Raw genomic sequence first — 20,893 nt, forward strand, 5'->3', positions numbered from 1 at the left:
TTTTGACTGCAGAGGGCCAGAAATATCATATAATTGAGTACCAGTGCATCCATTTGGCTTTCCACTTGATTCACTAAGTCCTTCCACAACTGAACAAATAAAAATATGTGTGTTTCTCTCTCTCTGTGTGTATATACACACACACTCCACTCAGATATATATGTGTACAGTTACTCCATCTGAATTTCCAACTGGACTTCTGTGCCTGGACTGAAACACATACTTTAACAAAAATACCAACAACAACAACAAACAAACAAAAATATATTTGTGGGAAGTCTCTATGCAATTGAATATAACCTTTTATGTACATTTTAATACTCCAAATATTTATATGTTTTGGGGGCTGGATAATTAAATCTTTATTTAATTCTCATTTAGGTAACTTTCTGCAGAAGTTAGTTGCATGAAGTTTGGTACTCAGTTTCATAGCATTTTCTCCACTCTCTGGTTCTTTGCATCTTAGAAGTCAACAAGAATTGGCCTGAGTAAGGACTGAATAAAAACTGAGCCAAGACCTGTATATCGGCAACAATAAATGCAGAACTTAATTGCCGAATCTGTTGCTATAAGAAACAGAACAGAATACAGCTTACTATTTACATGGCTGAAAGTATTAACAACTTGTTTTTATCTGGAAACCAAACAAGTCTGACTCATAAATAAGGCTGCAATTCTTTCTTGGAGGTCATGGAAGTCACGGATTCCATGACTTTCTGCAACTTCCCTGACTTCTGCACTGGCTGGTGCAGCTGACTTCAGGGCCAGCTGCTTGGGCACCCCACTGCCAGCCACACTGTTACCCGGGGTTCTTTCAACCCAAAGCTCTTGGTAACTTTACTCTGTGTGAGGAGGTGTCAGGAAATAAATCAGGGGAGACACAACCGTCCGGCCAATAGATGGCTGGCACAAACAGGACAACACAAGAGTGCTTTCACTTAAAGCTAAACTTAACTTAGGCCTGGTTTAAACCGGTTTTAGGAGCGTTAAACCGATTTAACGCCACACTCGTCCACACTAAGAGGCCCTTTATATCGATATAAAGGGCTTTTTAAACTGGTTTCTGTACTCCTCACTAACGAGAGGAGTAGCGCTAATATCGGTATTACCATATCGGATTAGGGTTAGTGTGGCCGCAAATCGACGGTATTGGCCTCCGGGTGGTATCCCACAGTGCACCACTGACCGCTCTGGACAGCAATCTGAACTCGGATGCAGTGGCCAGGTAGACAGGAAAAGCCCCGCGAACTTTTGAATATCATTTCCTGTTTGCCCTGCGTGGAGCTCCGATCAGCACGGGTGGCAATGCAGTCCGAAATCAAAATCCAAAAAGAGCTCCAGCATGGACCGTATGGATGTGATCGCTGTATGGCCAGGCAAATCTGTTCTATCAGAGCTCCATTACAGAAGACGAAATTCCAAAGCATTTTTAAAAAATCTCCAGACAGAGGCCACAGCAGGGACTCAGCACACTGCTGCGTGACAAACATAACGGAAAGCAAAGAATCAAATGGACGCTCATGGAGGGAGGGAGGGAGGGAGGGAGGGAGGGAGGGGGGAGACTGAGGACTCAAGCTATCCCACAGTTCCTGCAGTCTCCGAAAAGAATTTGCATTCTTGGCTGAGCTCCCAATGCCTGTAGTGTCAAACACATTGTCCGGGGTGGTTCAGGGCATAGCTTGTCAATTTACCCCCCTCACCCACCCCCAGAAGTAAAAGGGAAAAAAATCCTTTCTTGACTCTTTTAAATGTCACCCTATGTTTACTGAATGCTGCTGATAGACGCGATGCAGCAGCAGTCAACCGCAGCATCCTCACCCCCCCCTCCTTGGTGGCTGATGGTACAATATGGCTGATATCCATCGTCATCATCAGCCTTGTGGCAGATGGTGCAGTACAATAGGACTGGTATCCGTCGTCATCATCAGCCCGTGAGTGCTCCTGGCTGACCTCCGGTGAGGTCGGCCGGGGGCACCTGGGTGAAAAACTTCTGATCATTCCCAGTAGATGGTACAGAACGGCTGGTAACCATCTTCATCATAGCAACAGGGGGCTGAGCTCCATCAGCCCCTGCCCTTCATGTGTAAAGAAAAGATTCTGTTCTGCCTGGACTATCATAGCAGCGGGATGCTGGGCTCCTCTCCCCCACACTGCTTAATGTCCTGTCTGGACTATCATAGCAGCTGGAGGCTGCCTTCCCCTCATTTTATCTCACTAACAAGTCACTGTTTCTTATTCCTGCATTCTTTATAACTTCATCACACAAATGGGGGGACACTGCAACGGTAGCCCAGGAAGGCTGGGGGAGGAGGGAATCAACAGGTGGGGTTGTTGCAGGGGCACCCCCTGTGAATGGCATACAGCTCATCATTTCTGCGGGATCTGACACGGAGCGGCTGTGCTCTCTGGTTCTCTGATACACTGGTTCTCTAGTACACTTGCCCCATATTCTAGGCAGGACTGATTCTATTTTTAGATACCATAAAGGAGGGATTGACTCAGGGAGTCATTCCCATTTTTGTCTTTTGCGCCCCCGGCCAATCTCAGCGAGGAGCACCTATGACAGCAGCAGATGGTACAGCACAAAAGGACTGGTAACCGTCATCTCATTGCCAATTTACAATGGCATGGTAGATGGTACAGAACGGCTGATAACCATCTCTGCTATCATGCAAAAGCAAATGAATGCTGCTGTGTAGCGCTGCTGAATCGCCTCTGTCAGCGGCATCTAGTACACATACGGTGACAGTGACAAAAGGCAAAACAGGATCCGTGATTGCCATGCTATGGCATCTGCCAGGGCAATCCAGGGTAAAGGGCTGCGAAATGATTGTCTGCCGTTGCTTTCCCAGAGGAAGGAGTGACTGACGACATTTACCCAGAACCACCCGCGACAATGATTTTTGCCCCATCAGGCACTGTGATCTCAACCCAGAATTCCAAGGGGCGGGGGAGACTGCGGGAACTATGAGATAGCTACGGAATAGCTACCCACAGTGCAACACTCCAGAAATCGATGCTAGCCTCGGACCGTGGACGCACACCGCCGAATTAATGTGCTTAGTGTGGCCACGTGCACTCGATTTTATACAATCTGTTTACTAAACCGGTTTATGTAAAATCGGAATAATCCCGTAGTGTAGACGTACCCTATGTCTCAAGCACTTACACACGTCCGCAACAAGTTAGTAAAACACCCTCAACCCTTGATAATTACCAAAGCTGAGTGTGGCTTTCGAGTGATACATCAGCAGCCTGTCTGCTGCTGGGGAACAGAGAGGGAGAGGCCAGTCCCGAAACGAGTCCCAACTGTCTCAAGCTTTTTCCTCTTATTTATACATTAGTAATTAAAGAAACCCAGTTTCAAGCAAGAGGTTCCTTCTGATTATTGATTAACCAGGTTGGGTCTTTCCAGAACTTGCAGCCTTGAGACCTCAATAGACATTCCTGAGGGAACATCCTGCTCTTTTCAAATGCATGTATCAGCAATTTTAATACAATTCTTATCAGGGAGGACACGGGGTCAAGCTGCCCTTTCGATGGCACCCTCAACTCCCCTCCCCTCCTGCCTTGGTCAAGCTGAGACTTGCTTTTAACAGCTTGCTGACTAGGCTGCCTTTACAATAAGCCATAGTGGTTTCAGGCACTTTACTGGTTTGCCAGTGTCTCCCGGTACAGCACCTGCCATTGCTCGGAAGGCCCCTGGCAGCTGGCTCCCGGAACTGTGTGAGTAGCAGCTGGTGTGACTGGTCCCGGGAACCGCCCAAGCAGCGGTTCTGGGGGCGCCCCAGGTAGCATCTGAGCAGTGGTCCTGGGGGCTGCCCTGGGACTAGCTGCACCAACTGCTGCTCGGGTGGCCCCAGGCAGCTGGCTCCGAGGACAGCGGCCGGTATGGCTGGCTCTGGGGAGTGCCAAACAGCGGTCCTGGGGGTGCCCTGGGGACCACCCGAGCAGCAGCAGTCCCGGGGTGCCCAGAGGCCATTCGGAGAGCAGTCTCTGGGACCAGTGGTTGGGGGCAATCCAGCACTGGAGAAGCCTCCCTCACTCCCCCACCCCATCCCTGCAGCATCCCTCCCCCCCAGAGCAGCAGGATCCCAGAAGTAGAGATTTAGTCAGGCATAATTGGGGTAAAAGTCATGGACAGGTCACGGGCCATGAATTTTTATTTATTGCCTGTGACTTGTCCATGACTTTTACCAAAAATATCCATGACTAAATCTAAATAGTAAATATGTGAGTAATGCACATTTTACTATTCTACACAGTAAGTCACTTGTCAGGGATAAATAGCATACCACAGCATGTTGCTTAGCTCATCAGTAGGCAGACTTTTCATTTCAGCAGGTTCAGAAGCCATATCCATTTGTTCATTTTTCTTCTAGTTCAATTTTTTAAAGTATTTTCAGTAGTGTGAAGTTTTTTTAGATGGAAATTGTCTGCCAATACCTCTCTGAATCACAGTGTTTTCTGTGCTTTTTATTTTGTGAGACATTGTCAGAGCCTTTGTGTAGTTCAGAGTTTATTAGGAAGTCTGCTACCTGCTTGTGTGAACACCTCTCCAGTTGCCTCAATTGGCAGTGATTTTCATGCAGTATTGTAGATTATGGTCACATAACTATGTTCCTGTCAATCATAAAGCTAAAAATAATAAAAAAACATGTTACGTGTTTGGATTACTACATTGCTATTACCATACCCTAAGGAACAGATTGAAACTTTAAGCTATATTTGACACTAGGAGTGTGTGAAGTGGAGCAGGACTCTGGGAGATCCTGGAGGAATTTTTGCTGACATAACTGTAATTTCTCTGGCAATATGTAGGAAGCACACATAATAGCTTTACCACGCTAGAAACAGCTTGCACTCCCTGTTTTGGTTTAACACCACTGGCCAATGTGGAAGGAAAGCTATGCTTTTGCTCGCACAGGATCCTTTCAAGAGGCTAGCATTGACAATAGCATGGAGCAGGAGCTCTACGTCTGTCACATATTGTGGCTATCCCTTACACAAGGGGCAGAGGAAGGTTCCTTGCACCCTCTGCTCACCACTTATTTCATCTGCACAGGGTTGTCCTAGCTCTTCTTCTCACCCTTAGTAATGCTGTCTTTGTTCTTTATGGGGAACAGTTACTCTCTATTAATTTTTCTTATTTGTCTCAGTGTCAGAATAGATATCACAACAGAAAACATTAGAGAGACAAAGTGGTAAGGTAATATCTTCTATTGAACCAACTTCTGTTGGTGAGAGAGACAAGATTTTGAAGTTACACTAAGCTCTTCTTCAATTCTGGGAAATGTACTCAGCGGGTTTGCAACTGAAGCCAGGCTCAAGCCTAAACTCCCTTGCATTCACACACCTCTTGTGCTAACCTGGGGCTCAAGTCCCTGAGTCCCAGGACCCTGCAGGGCTAGAGGGTCTGAGCCCTGTTGTTTTCCTGTGTGCACATGGTCCTGGCTTGACTTGAGTCCCAGAAGTCCTCCGGATGTATCCCAGAGTTCCTGCTCCCAGAAGAGCAGTGCTGCGGGTGAGGCAGCCAGTGCAGCAACCGGAAGCACTATTACTGCTTGGCTGAGTGCATTCCTCCTGTCTGCTCTTCCCGTGTCGGCTCCAGCTCCTCCTCTTCACTGCTGTGTGGAGATTGCCTCGGAGCAGATGAGAGGTAGATCATGTCCTCTGGAATGTTGGGTGTCATCCCTTCTCTGGTTGTGCTGATTCAAGAGCCCTTCCATTCCCCCTCCCTGCCTGGCAGTTGCTTGGTCCCTGCTCTGCTCTCAGGCCCTCCCTGGGGATGCGTCTGCAGGGGTACCTGGGCTGCATACACTATCAGCCCCAAAACCTCCCTACAGCCTCCTGGGGATCCCTTATCCTTGCCTCTCTAGGTGAGGCAGGGGCAGGAATAAAGGATCCTCAGGACATATTGCCTTTGAGTGATGCAAAAAAGGCTTAAATGAGAAAAAGGAATTAAAAAGATATTGATGACATTTTGCCAATGGGTAGCAACATCTGGTTGGCATTCTGATGCTTCAGTGGCAGCCAGTCCTGATCTGAGATGGACTAATTTTCAGGTTTAAAATATAGTTTAGAGAAATGCAAGATTGTCTTTAGCCCAAGAGAGTGAGCGATCAGAGATGGTTCTCAACACCATAAAGGTAATACATAGGATCAAATCCTGCTTGCCTTATTCATGTGAATATTCCCGTTGAAGGAAATAGGTCTTATATCTGGGCAAGGGCTGAAACCAGGACTCCAGCATTTGTCCCTATAAAAATGATAAGGGATCCCCAGGGGTGCTGGAGCACACTGCACCGAAGCCCTGGGGATGCACTTCACAGCTGGCAGAAGCCAGGCAGGGGGTGTGTGTGTGTGTGTGTGTGTGTTTCCTCTGAAACCTACATTTTATGTCAAACTTCAAAACAGACAAAAAGAAAAAAAAATCTTCACTGAACATCCCATTTTAAAAATTAACAATTGCCAAGTTTCATTTTAACAATTTGACAGCCCTGGAGACTGATGTATTAATTATCCTCAGAACAGATGTACAAGGCCATTCTCTGCCAATATGATTCAACCTGAAGGTGCAGAGCCCAGTTCTCAGATTTGAGGGCAGTTCAGGAGCTAATTATTGCAGTTAATGTACTTGTGTGCTCCTTATGGTCACCTGAGTCCCATCAACAGCATCATTACAATTAGGAAACAGGGTGGGCAGTAGAGTTTTCCCACACTGAAACACATTCGTAAGGTTAGAGTGTCGATGATAGTGGGGGCCACAAGGAACTCTGGGATAGGGTTACTTTGAGTCGGGTTTTGCATTGAAGTTTGGACACCAGAGCCATAGGTTCAAGCACAGGTCAGAAAATCCTTAACCTAGGGTTAAAATGGAGTGTAGATGCTCAAGCCCAAGGCTCCCTCACACGGGTCAGCTGACTTAAGTCCCAGCCATAGGCTTACATTTCTGTGTAGACACACCCAGAGTGTCCTGTAGAACAGATTGTTTAGCACAAGTACTTAACCTTGAATGGTCCCTAGAAATATATGTTAAGTGGCCTATTAACACCTCTCTAGTCATGGGGGGCGGGGGATGGAAAAAAAAACTTGTGGGAGGTGGCTAAAGGGGTTATAGATTGTTGTAATTGTTGGGACACTAAGTACATTTCCCAGACTGGAAGATGAGCTCTGTGTAACCTCGAAAGCTTGACTCTCTCACATACAGAAATTGGTCCAATAAAAGATATTACCTCACCCATTTTGTCTCTCAAATATCCTGCAAAAAAAGGGGCTACAACAGCAATGCTTACAGCAGAAAACATTCTCAGTGATTACACAGTTGGATGTAATTTTGGAGTGAGACAGTATGTTCTTTTATTAAGGCATGAACAGTGTGTATTTAAAACTTAAAAGTATTTTATTTAAACATTGCATATCACAGCACCCAGGGTGTGGTGTTTGGCTGCAGTACCCTGATCCTGCATTCTAGAGCACTGCATTCCAAAATGGAGGCACACACTATCCTTACATAATAATACCATCCATTCCACACAGGACATTAGGGAACAGTACTGGGGATCAAAGACATGATAGGATACATATATAGTCTGGATGAGCTCCTGTTGATATTTCTTTCTACAGACTGCCCTCTGCCCTGATCATTGTCACTGCAACTGCTGCCCTCAAGACTAAGCACAAAGAAATATGCACATGTTCCAGGTTAAACACTGGAATTGCTAATTAATGCAGTAGAACAGGTTTGTTCTATTTGCTGTGCATTTTAAATCAAAGTCAAGTGATTGACCTTAATGAGATATACTTGCAGTGCTGGTACCTCTACTCCTGACCTACAAGAAAATCTCCTATCTCTGCAGAAGGCACACCATGTCTTTGACATATAGAGATATTAAATATCTAGCAATAATGCTTTGTCCCAATTGTCCTCAAACTATAAACTATGGACCACAGAAAAGAACATATTGGGAGACAACCAATGGAAGATTGTTTGGAAAGAGAGGTGGTCTGTGAAAGAATCTCTCCCTCAGTCTTATGATAGAGTCTGCAAAATGAAAAGGTTGCAGAACTGCTAGTTTTATTGTACTATGACCATCAGTAGGATTCCTCATCAATCTACATCAAAGATACTGCCAGCGATACTAAATGAAAATGGTCGGTTTTCAGTAGGGTGACCAGAAAGCAAGTGTGAAAAATCGGGATGGCGATGGGGGGTAATAGGAGCCTATATAAGAAAAGACCCTAAAATTGGGACTGTCCCTATAAAATCGGGACATCTGGTCACCCTAGTTTTCAGAAGTGTACGCTTTAACAGGTAATGATTATTCTGATTAGTTCTCATGTGGCTTGATGTACAGCATATGTGGTCGTCCTACCATTTTAGGATTTGCATGCAACGCAGAAGCCATAAGCTGTAAGCACCAGCAATACCAAGTGAAATAAAGGGAGTTCTCTCTGGCCAAGCCAGCAGGCGAAGTGATGAGCTTTTCACAACTAGAAACTAGAAGTTGTTCTTAGTGTTATGCATACCCATGGTATTATTGGGTACCAAATAGAAGCTGAAGAATAAAACCAAGGGGATAGGAAAATTATAGTCTTTTTCTAACCAAAATAATCTCAATATTGGAATATAATTCAGGAGATATTATCCATATTAACTGAAGAAACAATAAGATGGGATAAATATTGTGAGAAGTGAAAGAGTGACCAGCCCCATTCATTAATTGAACTGCATATTTAAAGTGCCAGATCCTGAATTTGTGCTCACTGGTTCCATTGTCTTCAATGTATCTACACTGATTTATACCCGCTGAGGATCTTATTCAAGGCCAGAGTTTCAAAACTGCATGCCCCATGCACAGTTTTGTGCATTCCTGACGTGCATGTGCACAAACTCAAGTGTGTGCACTCATGTTGCATGTGAAAATTAGGGGTTGGGTCCAAGTCTGTGCTTGTTAGGCAGGTGTGTGCAAAAGTGTTAATTTTTAACAATCTAGCCCTGTGAAATTTGGTCATTTGTAATTAAGATAATTTACAACTTCTTAGAAATTGCAAGCCTACACAATTGGGGAATATATTTTCTGCAAGATCATATGCAGAATATGCCTTATTAAACATTTAGTGATTTGAGTATGTAAAGATATATAGTATACATTACTTATTATCAACAGGTCTACTACTAAATCTGAATCTCTCGATAAACTGAAAGGTGACAATGTCTTCCATTCATATGTCTTACTCATAGAAACAAATAACAATCTGTGGAAACTTCAAAAAAATGGAGGAAACTTTGGCCTGATTTATCCTGCTTCTCTCAAAATAGCTTCCAGAAGGGTTTGAGAAATCTTAGGAGCCTGAATCCACACAGGGTTTGTGAGCAATGAAAGCAAAATAGAAGAAATAGAGACACTGCTAATATACAGTGTAAAATTTCTTCTCTCTTCCCTGACCATTTCTAATCTAAAAATTTGTTGTTTTTCTGTTACAGATCGTCAAGTAGTATAGATTACTTTCTCTCCCCAGTCTGATTTGAATAATAACTGTAGTGAAACCTCACATAAAAAGTGTTTCAATGCTTATTTGTGCATGTTTTCCTTATTTGAACTTAGTTGAATGTGCAGTAATTTTTTTTCATAACTCTGAAGAATAGCTTATTTTATTTAATTATGCTGAAGAGTAGCGTAGTTGATTTAATTATGCAGATTTAGATTAGTTTTTCCTGGTAGGTTATGTCATATAGATGTTTACAACAACTTACCAAAAAGAAGATATTTTCATTTCATAATTTGTATTCATTCATATTTTGGCTTGTAGGGATCACTAAGCCTTTTGTTTTGATGAGATTATTTACAGGGATTCTAAGAGTACTTTTTGGTTGTATGCTAAGGGATGCATTTCTATAATATCTGTATTATCGTTTGCATGATTTCACATGAATGCTTGTGTTTCTTATTTCCTTTCAACATTGTGCACATGCCCACCACCAGAAACTTAGGCATCTATAGGGTCTACAATTGAGCAGGGTCTTTGAGGATCTCAGTGGCATGTTGGACTTAGGTGCTTATGTTCCTTTGTGGATCTAGCCCTAGTCCGCAATAAAGTGGTTTCACTTCCTTCTGGATAAAAGGTGATTTATTATAATAATTATTATTTTTATGTAATAAAATTTAACCAGATAAATAACTATGAATATATATAAAACAAAGCAGTTTCAACAAAGAAGTAGAAAAATTAGTTTACTAAACTGTATTAATCCTTGTAGTTTAGATTGTCAAGAGAGGTCAGATCTGTAAAAGTCCTGACTGACTTTTCCATGTACATTATCTGTTATTTCTGTGCATTAGAAATGCCATTAGTGTCTGAGTTTTTTTAATCTATGAAGGATTTTCAGATACTATCAAATTACTTTGTATTGTCTTGTAGGCTCTATATCATTTTCTTCTGTTGCGAGTGCAGTTAATAAAGAGATCCTTTCTTCATTTGTTTGAAAATAATTTATCTTTTGTACGTCTTACTATAGTTCACTTTACTCATGTCAGACTAATTCTTTTCTAAAATTTGTTCTGAGAGGCCTTGTCTCTCATCACAAATATAATTCAACATTTGAAAAAAAATTGAGAGAGGAGAGCATTTTAGCTTCCTGGGATTAGTTCCTTATATGGTCCAGTTTGTTCTAATGGCCAGTAATAGACAAAATAATATTACCAAAAGTGATCATGATGACTTTTGAATCAGTATTAGCTCATGGAGAATGAAAGGGTTAACAATACAAAACAAAGTATGCTTTTTACCCAGAAAGCAAGTTGTATATAGTTTTAATCCAAAAAAGATCATCTCTCCAGTTGACTAGGCAATTAAATGTACAGCATTGCATACAATATTTAAAAGCAAAACAATAGTTTTTAATAAACATCTCTATATTCAAGTCCTGTCACAACTAGCTAGTGGCAGGGAAATATGTAGGGCTGATACCCTATTTCTCCAACTCAGGAAGGATTAAACACCACTCCCAAATCTCTTCCAGGTTTTGGTTCATTAATTCAAACAATTTCTCTGACCAACATAGGCTGCAGAGGTCCAGAAGCCTTTCAAGCTATGTACACACTACGGCTTAGTGTGAATAAGCCACCCCCCGAGCGACATAAGTTACACCAACCTAAGCACCCAGGTGGACAGCACTACATAGACGCTCTCCTACCAACATAGTTACCGCTGCTCACGGGGACTGGAGTAATTAAGTCAATGGGAGAGCTCTCTCCCATCAGCTTAGAGCATCTGCACTATCTGCACTACGGTGGTGTAGCTGCGCCACTGTAAGCTCTGTAGTGTAGCCATAGCCTTATCCCTTCATGGAGGGACATTTTACATTCTGGTTTTTATCACCTAAGGCAAATGTCAAGTAATTCAAGTGGCTAAACAATTAATTTAGGTTTTTTGATCCATGGAGATTTCTCTGTGCTAAAGGAAATTTTGTATTCTCACTCCTAAAACAGATGTACTTTATGAATGATTGTGTTGCACTTTCTGAACTCACTCTTTAGAACGCACATTTGGCTAATCAGCATAACTGTTAATTCATTATACGTAATGACCAGGCATATATTTTTATAAAGGCTGAACTATCCAAACTCAAGCATATAAAAGTCATATGTTCCTGTACATGTTCCATATTTCAGAGTTAAAATCAAAACAGCATTTGATTATTTCAGATTTTAAAAAAGGTGTCTCCTCAAAATATAAATGGAGCATGATTCTTGATGAGACGGCTGTGTGATCTCTATTTTAATTGCTATGCTCAAGCTGATAAAAAAAACCTGCCTTTAGCTGCCAAGTTAGTCAAAAGTCAGGAAAAGCTACACAAAAACAAGGAAACAAACTTTTAATTAAACTCTGAAAACCTTTGGCAGTCAGAGTGAAATTCTTTATCTGGCATTGTCAGGATTCCTTCCCCCACTCTGAACTTTAGGGTACAGATGTGTGGACACACATGAAAGACCCTCTAAGCTTATTTACCAGCTTAGGTTAACAGTAAGCTGCCACCACCAAGCGTGTTTCAAATCTTAGAGGAGAGCCACTTGGAACTCTGCCTTCCGCCAACTTTTTCCCAACTCCCTAATGCCCACGTTTTGAGGGGGCAGATTTGAGACTAATTTCTCCCCCCGCCCAAGTCCTTACACGCCTTTTCCTTGGTAAGCTTGAGAATATACCCTCACCAATTAGTTCTGGTGAACACAGATCCAGAACCCTTGGATCTTAAAACCATGAAAAATCAAACAGGTTCTTAAAAGAAGAATTTTATTAAAGAAAAGGTAAAGTTTATTTCTGTAAAATTCAGATGGAAATAACTGTACAGGATAATCAGATTCAAAGAGCCCAGAGGAACCCCCTCTAGCCTTAGGTTTAAAGTTACAGCAAACAGAGGTAAACCCTTTAGCAAAAGGAACACTTATGAGTTGAGAAAACAAAGATAAAACTAACACGCCTCACCTGGCTGTTACTTACAAGTTTGAAATATGAGAGACTTGTGCAGAAAGATTTGGAGAACATGGATTGATATCCGGTCCCTCTTAGTCCCAAGAGCGAACACCACAAAAAAAAAGAGCACAAACAAAAGCCTTTCTCCCCCCACCCCCCAAGATTTGAAAGTATCTTGTCCCCTTATTGCTCCTTTGGGTCAGGTGTCAGCCAAGTTACCTGAGCTTCTTAACCCTTTACAGGTAAAAGGATTTTGGTGCCTCTGGCCAGGAGGGATTTTATAGAATTGTACACAGGAGGGTTGTTACCCTTCCCTTTATAGTTATGACACACACCCCAAGTCACAGATAGTGTTGGACAGCTGGTTCCACACTGGCTGTGGTTTCTTCCTGGAGCTTTAGGAGAATATAGAGTTAATAAGACACATGCACCTTTAGACATACTACTGATTATATAAAAACTAACAATACGTTTCACATTTCAAGAACAATTTTTAACCAGTTGATTCTGGGAAACTTTCACAGGAGAGTGCATCAGCCACTTTGTTAGAAGCTCCTGAAATGTGTTGTATTTTAAAATCAAAATCTTGGAGAGCTAAACTCCACCAAAGAAGTTTTTTATTATTTCCCTTGCCGGTATGAAGCCACTTTAGCACAGTATGGTTGGTTTGTAGTTGGAAACACCGTCCCCAAATATATGGGTGTAGCTTTTCCAGCATGTACACAATGGCGTAGCATTCCTTTTTGCTGATTGACCAGTGGCTTTCCCTTTCAGACACTCTTGCTGAGAAACACGACAGGATGGAATTCTTGATCTGGTCCTTCCTGCATTAAAACTGCTCCCACACCACACTTGGACGCATCTGTGGTTACTAGGAACAGTTTGTCAAAATTTGGGGCCCTTAGCACGGGGATAGACATGAGTGTTGCTTTAAGCTGATTAAAGGCCTTCTGATACTTTTCAGTCCACTGAACTGCATTTGGCTGTTTCTTTTTGGTTAGGTCTGTCAGTGGCGCAGCGATTTGGCTGTAGTGCGGTACAAATCACCTGTAATATCCGGCCAAGCCTAAAAAGGATTGGACTTTTTTTTTTTTTAACTTTGGGACAGGCCACTTTTTGATAGCATCCACTTTGGCCTGTAGAGGGTTGATAGTTCCTGGTGTTCAAGGTAAGTCACTCTATTTAGGCCTATTTCACACTTTTTAGCCTTAACAGTTAGTTCTGCCTCCCTTATGCGCTTGAAGACTTTTTGCAGATGTTTTAGGTGTTCTGCCCATGAATCAGAAAAGATGGACACATCGTCAAGGTAGGCGACAGCAAATTCTCCCAATCCCGCTAGGAGACCATCTACAAGTTTTTGGAAGGTGGCGGATGCATTTCGCAGCCTGAAAGGGAGCTCATTAAATGTATACAGCCCAACATGGGTGATGAAGGCTGACTTTTTCTTGGTGGATTTATCTAGCGGTACCTGCCAGTACCCCTTGGTTAAGTCTAAGGTAGAGATGAACTGGGCACGCCCCAGTTTCTCCAATAGTTCATCTGTGCATGGCATTGGATAGTTGTCTGGGTGAGTTACAGCATTTAGCTTACGGTAGTCCATGCAAAAACGTATCTCTCCATTTGGTTTGGGAACTAGAACTACTGGAGATGCCCATGCACTGTTAGAGGGGCGGATTATACCCATCTGTAACATATCCTTGATTTTCCATTCTATAGCAGTTTGAGCATGAGGAGACACTCAGTAAGGTTAGACTCCAATTGGGTGAGCATTACCTGTGTTAATGGAGCGATATGCCCGTTCGGTCTGTCCTGGGGTGGCTGAGAACATCGGCACGAAGCTAGTGCACAGTTCCTTGATCTGCTGTTGCTGCATACGTCCAAGAGTCATGGAGAGGTTCACCTCTTCCACACCACCGTCACTTTTCCCTTTGTAGTAGACACCTTCAGGCCACTCAGCATCATCTCCTTCCTGGGCTGTAAACTGACAAACCTTTAATTCTCTGGAATAAAAGGGCTTTAGAGAATTAACATGGTACACTTTAGGTTTGAGGTGGAGAATGCTATGAGATAGTTAACAGCTCTCAGGTGCTCTTGGACTGTGAATGGCCCTTCCCATGATGCTTTCATCTTATGGGCCTGGAGCTCCTTCAAGACCATAACCTGGTTCCCTACTTTGAAGGAATGTTCTCTGGCATGTTTATCATACCAGGCTTTTTGCTCTTCCTGAGCCTCTTTTAGGTTTTTTCTAGCAAGGGTGAAAGAGTCTCGGAGAGTGTTTTGTATGTTGCTTACAAAGTCCAGAATGTTAGTTTCTGGATAAGGCGTAGAACCCTCCCATTGCTGCTTCACCAATTGTAATGGCCCCTTAACCTCACGGCCATACACAAGTTGAAATGGTGGAAACCCTAAACTGGGATGTGGTACAGCTCTGTAGGCAAAGAGCAACTGCTGCAACACTAGGTCCCAATCATTGGAGTGCTCATTTACGAATTTATGTATCATGGCCCCCAAAGTTCCATTAAACTTTTCCACCAGGCCATTTGTTTGATGGTGGTAAGGGGTGGCCACCAAGTGGTTCACCCCATGAGCTTCCCACAGGCTTTTCATGGTCCCTGCCAGGAAATTAGTTCCTGAATCTGTAAGGATGTTGGAGGGCCAACCTACCCTGGCAAAAATGTCTGTTAGTGCTCGGCACACACTTTTAACCCTGGTGTTGCTTAGAGATACTGCTTCCGGCCATCGGATAGCAAAATCCAAGAAAGTCAGTAGGTACTGCTTTCCTCTGGGTGTCTTCTTTGGGAAAGGACCCAGAATATCCACAGTTACTCGTTGAAATGGGACCTTAGTTATGGGGAGTTGCTGGAGAGGGGCTTTGACCTGGTCTTGGGGTTTTCCTTGGGATGTAGGTGGGGCCTTGGGTTGCTCCCAGTGATAGGGTTTTGTTTCGGGTTGCCCCTTCTGATATTTGCTCCAACTGCTACTAGTTTTTTTTCTTTTCTGCCACCTCCACCCATTTGGCTCCAATCTCCCCTGCCTCAATTAGAGTTTTGGGCTTCCCACCTATGATGTACCTTTCTATTTCCTCAGAAACACCCTCTAAGAACTGCTCCATTTGCATTAGGAAGGGCAACCCTTTTGGGGATTTAACACTTGCTCCTGATATCCAGGCATCCCAATTTTTTACAATGTGGTAGGCATGTCAGGTAAATGACATGTCTGGTTTCCACCTTAGGGCTCTGAACCGCCAATGGGCATGCTTGGGTGTTAGCCCCATTCTGATTCTGGCCTTGTTTTTAAAAAGTTTATAACTGTTCATGTGTTCCTTAGGCATTTCAGCCGCCACCTCAGCTAAGGGTCCACTGAGCTGTGGCCTCAGCTCTACCATGTACTGGTCTGTAGAGATGCTATATCCAAGGCAGGCCCTTTCGAAATTTCCTAAGAAGGCCTTGGTATCATTGCCTGCCTTGTAGGTGGGGAAGTTTCTGGGATGGGAAGCGGTACCTGGAGAGGGGTTGCTAGGGTTGTCTGGTATATTTTGCCTAGCCCTTGCCCTCTCTAACTCCAGTTCATGCTTCCTGTCTTTTTCTTTCTCTTCCATCTCTTTTTTTGTTCTCCTCCATAGCTCTCTTGTGGGCAGCCTTGTTGGCTTCTTTTTCAAGTTGTTTTAATTTGAGCAGTCTCTTATGATTCTTTTCATTTTTTTGTGCTTTCAGTTTGGCCAGTTCTAGTTTATTAGCGGTGTCACTGGTATTCATTTTCCTGCTTTCTTGTCTGGTTTGGACAGTCTCTATGTAAAAGAATAAATGGACACAAATCAGACGTCAAGAATTATAACTTTCAAAAACCAGTCGGAGAACACTTCAACCTCCCTGGCCATTCGATTACAGACCTAAAAGTCGCAATATTACAACAAAAATCTTCAAAAACAGACTCCAATGAGATACTGCTGAATTGGAATTAATTTGCAAATTGGACACCATTAAATTAGATTTGAATAAAGACTGTGAGCAGATGGGCCATTGCACAAAGTAAAACTATTTCTCCATGCTTATCTCCCCGCCCCACACACATACAGTTCCTTATATCTCCTTGTCAAGTGCTGGAAATGGGCCATTTTCATTACCACTACAAAGTTATTTTTCTCTCCTGCTGACAACAGCTCACCTTAACTGATCACTCTCCTTATAATGTGTATGATAACACCCGTTGTTTCATGTTCCCTGTGTGTGTGTGTATATATCTTCCTTCTGTATTTTCCACTACACGCATCTGATGAAGTGCGCTGTAGCCCATGAAAGCTTATGTTACAATAAATTTGTTAGTCTCTAAGGTGCCACAAGTACTCCTATTCTTTTTGTGGATACAGACTAACACAGCTATTACTCTGAAACCTGTTGTTATGACAGGCATCTCTTAAAGTGTGAAAGGGACAGAGAATATGACAAGGTTAAAACATGAAAATGATACCAAAGAAGCCATTAGTGATGTAAAAAAAGAGAGCGAGAGAAGCTTTGTATATTGATGGGCTAGCAACACAGTTTGATATACACAACATTTTAGTATTTAACCTGTTTCCTCAATTAAGCATCTTTATTTTAAAAAAAAAAGGACTAAAAGGCAAATATTTAGGCTTCTTTTTGGAAATCCCAGTTTTATCCAACAATAATGGGTAAAAGATATTCATAATTACACTTCCAATGCAGTTTTATTAATTATGATCCTGAACCTTTAATGTGATCTATGCAAACAGACTGCTGACTCCACATGAATCACAATGCAGGATCAGGGCTTAAATCTCTAAAATACATACAGGTAGTAGGAACCTTACTCACTAGCTTCAAAGAGGTGTTACCCTACCTAGGCAGGACTCATTTTACTATCTCTTTGTTCAAACTCCTTTGTTTTATATACAGTGGTGGTAGACGATATTGTAATCAAAATGCTAATATAATGTAAAACTCTCAAAGATGGGGTCAAAGAGCCTGAACCAAAGCCGACTCAATGGAAGGACTTCCATTAACTCCAGTAGCTTTAAATTAGTCAGTCGCTAAATATCTATTAATAATATTGCTAAAAGCAAGTTTTAAAAGGTCCAGGTGTCCAAAATACCAAGCAACTGAGCTGATGTTAAAAAAGCTGATGTAGAAAAAAAAAACACATTTAAAGGCTGTAAAAAAGTATTGAACCTCATTCAGAAAGATGTAACAGATTACAGAACCCCCATATGTCTTTTGTAGCAATATCCCTTGTTGTCAATATGGCTTTTAACTGCACTCAATGGTAAAGGATCTTGGTAATGAGACACAGTGACTGTTACCACTAGAGATACATCTACACTACACACCAGTGGTGGCAGCGTATAGAATGTATAGCTACACATCATAGTGAAAAGCCTGCCACAGCCACTTTGTGGTGTATAGCTACACATGCTAGTGAAAGGCTCTGGTAGGAACAGCAGGGAAACGCTTCAACAGCTCCCCACTGACAGAATCTTTCACTGTGGTGAGGAAAGGCTCCAGCAGTGTAGACTGGGATGTACAGCTTGGGCGAGTATAGAGTTGTTTAGGGTATGCACTCACATATGTACCCACACCTTTCAGCCATATCTTCACTTACCTAAGACATGCTTCTCTAGCTACACTTCTATATAAACCCAGGCTAGGGGAATTACCTAACTTCAAAAACAATCATGCAGTGTAAACCTACCTCTAGGTGTGTCAAATTCACTGTATTCACAGCATCTAAAAGATTATGCTTCTTTAAAAAATACAAGAGGAGAAATGTCAGTGTTGAAAATAAAAAGAATGGGGAGGTGTCTGAGAAGATATTAAAAATAAAAAGAACTATAAAAAGAATTCAGTTACTGTCCTTTTAACAAATGCTTGGAGCAGTCAGTTGAATAAAATTGCAGCAAGGCTGGAGGCATTCCTGAAATCTTGTAAAATGGGTTTTTGTGTTTGTGTTGTGTGGAGTTTAAGCACAGAATTTGACTCTCTTTTCAATTGAACTGTAAGATTTTGATTAATACTCTACAAACCAAATCCTTGCTCGGTGCATCAGCAGTGAATATGCAGGGAATATCATCAATAACTAACAAAGCCAAAGTTATTGATTTCTCATAGTCCTTCATTAAGCAAATTTGAAGTAAAGAGAGATTACTGTACAAGATTACTGCCAGTTAGGCAGATTTTGGCTAAAGTAATAATAATTGGTTAAGGTAATAATAAAATACCTCTTAATCTTTAAAGTTCTGATAGGGATTAGGAAATTTAAATAAAAAAATAAAATAAAATAAAAAAGAAAAACAAGAAAATCAGAGAAGGTTGTGATTTGAATTTAAAATTTTACCAAACAGGGTATACAAATTCCAATAATTAGTAAGGTTTTTGTATGCTCTTGCTATTAAATTGAAGGAAATATTTATGAGCGTTGCAGTTTTTGGAGGCTGCTCTTGGCACAATATCTGATTAGCTTTTCCATAGTTGGATATTTTAAAGGTAGCATTGATGAACTAAAGGATATTTGTCTATTCAAACCCATTTGTATACAGTTTTGTGTTTATTACTCTTGTTTTTTCAAACTGTAGTTTGGAAAAGAGAAGTATAAGGGTATCTCACATAGAATTTCAAAATAATGTGGATCTCAGAGTTACGACACCTCAGGAATGGAGGTTATTCATAACTCTGAAATGTTCGTAACTCTGAACAAAACATTATGGTTGTTCTTTCAAAAGTTTACAAATGAAGATTAACTTAAAACAGCTTTGAAACTTAACTATGCAGAAGAAAAATGCTGCTTTTAATCATCTTGAAATAAAACAAGCACAGAAACAGTTTACCTTACCTTGACCAGTCAGTTCGTAAGTCTGGTGTTCGTAACGCTGAGGTTCTACAGTATGAGAAATAATGGAGAATAACAAAGACTAATAGGTGATGATCCAGAAAAGTACTTAAGCATGAGCTTTACTTGAATGGGATTTCAATGAGAATGCTCAGCTGCTTAAAATAAACCATGTACTTAAAAACTATACTCCCTTTTCTCCTATTTACCTTTTTCCTTCAAAGACAAGAAAGAGATGATCACTTTAAGCATCACATTGAAACCAGATAAAAGGCAATAATATTTATGCAACATCCAGTGCTTGTGCCTTCCAATTCTACCTCTTCTGCAATTTATTCTCTTGGATAATATTGAGATCCTGTGCTTTTTATGTTTTTGTTTTAAAGGCCATCAATTTCTGATGGGAAGCTGGAATTTTAAGCTCTAATACTGCATAATTAACGTGGAAAAACTCTCTGCTAAAGGATATAATAGAGGCAAATAAGATTTAGGAAAAGATTAGTCATTAATATAAATAAGAACAGAAGCTGCAATTACTTTATTGTAGCTTGAATAACATGAAATTCTGACTTTATTGAAGTCAATGGCAAGACTTTCACCAGTGGATCTCAATCTTTGTGTTTCAGGGCCTAAACTGAGCAGCAGCAGAAAGAAATTTCCTCTCATACAACAGTGTTGCACAATTAAGTGGTTTATATGAGATTAATATTATTATCAGACACATATCTAAGATGCCTATCATCACAATATTTAGATGAGTTTTATACCTTTCTCTCTCTTAAAAAAAAACAAAAAAAAACAAAAAAAAACACCTTGTACTGGCCTCTGTTGGAGATAGAGTACCAGACTGGATTAATCATTGATCCATTTTTAGAGAGCTATCTGGGGTCCAATTCTGCAAACCTTTTCTCATATGAGTATCTTATGGCACAACTGGATTGATTTGGAACTATTTATATGTGTAAGAATTTGCAGGGTTTGTAATGTGGTCCTTGGAGGTAGTGTGATTGAACCAAGTACTGTGGTTCACAATTTGTATTCAGTCTTTATATAGGCAGCCTCCCATTTAAAGGAGCCCTTAACTGTGTGTTGAGTACATGAATTCAGTGGGAGTTTGCTTGAGTAAAGACTGATTAAAATTTTGGTAAGCTCTCAGGATGTGGTTGAATGATTTCAATTAGATTACTCATGTGAGTAAAGACTACTCACACAAATGCAAAATGTAGGGTTGGGCACTTAAATAATGGCAGCAATTCAGAACAATTCTATTTTAGGTAAGACAACACGTTGCTAGAAAATCTTTAATATTAGACTGATTTTTTTTTAAGGAAAGTCATTTTGTGAAATAAATAAATAAAATCTAATCTTTGTAATCAAATATACATCTAAAAAGAATAATAGAATTGTATTTTCCTTGAATGTCCTCCAGTTATTTCAATGCTACTCTGTTCCTAATGGAATAAAATTATTGCTCTTTCATTGCTGCCTAAAAAGCATTAAGATTACAAACAATACTGCAGCTGACTGAGCTGTTATCTTAATAGGGTACTCATCAAAGTCTTTGCAGATTCACAGTGTA

The sequence above is a fragment of the Mauremys mutica genome, chromosome 5 (genome assembly GCF_020497125.1).
Source record: "Mauremys mutica isolate MM-2020 ecotype Southern chromosome 5, ASM2049712v1, whole genome shotgun sequence".
NCBI classification, from domain to species: Eukaryota; Metazoa; Chordata; order Testudines; family Geoemydidae; genus Mauremys; species Mauremys mutica.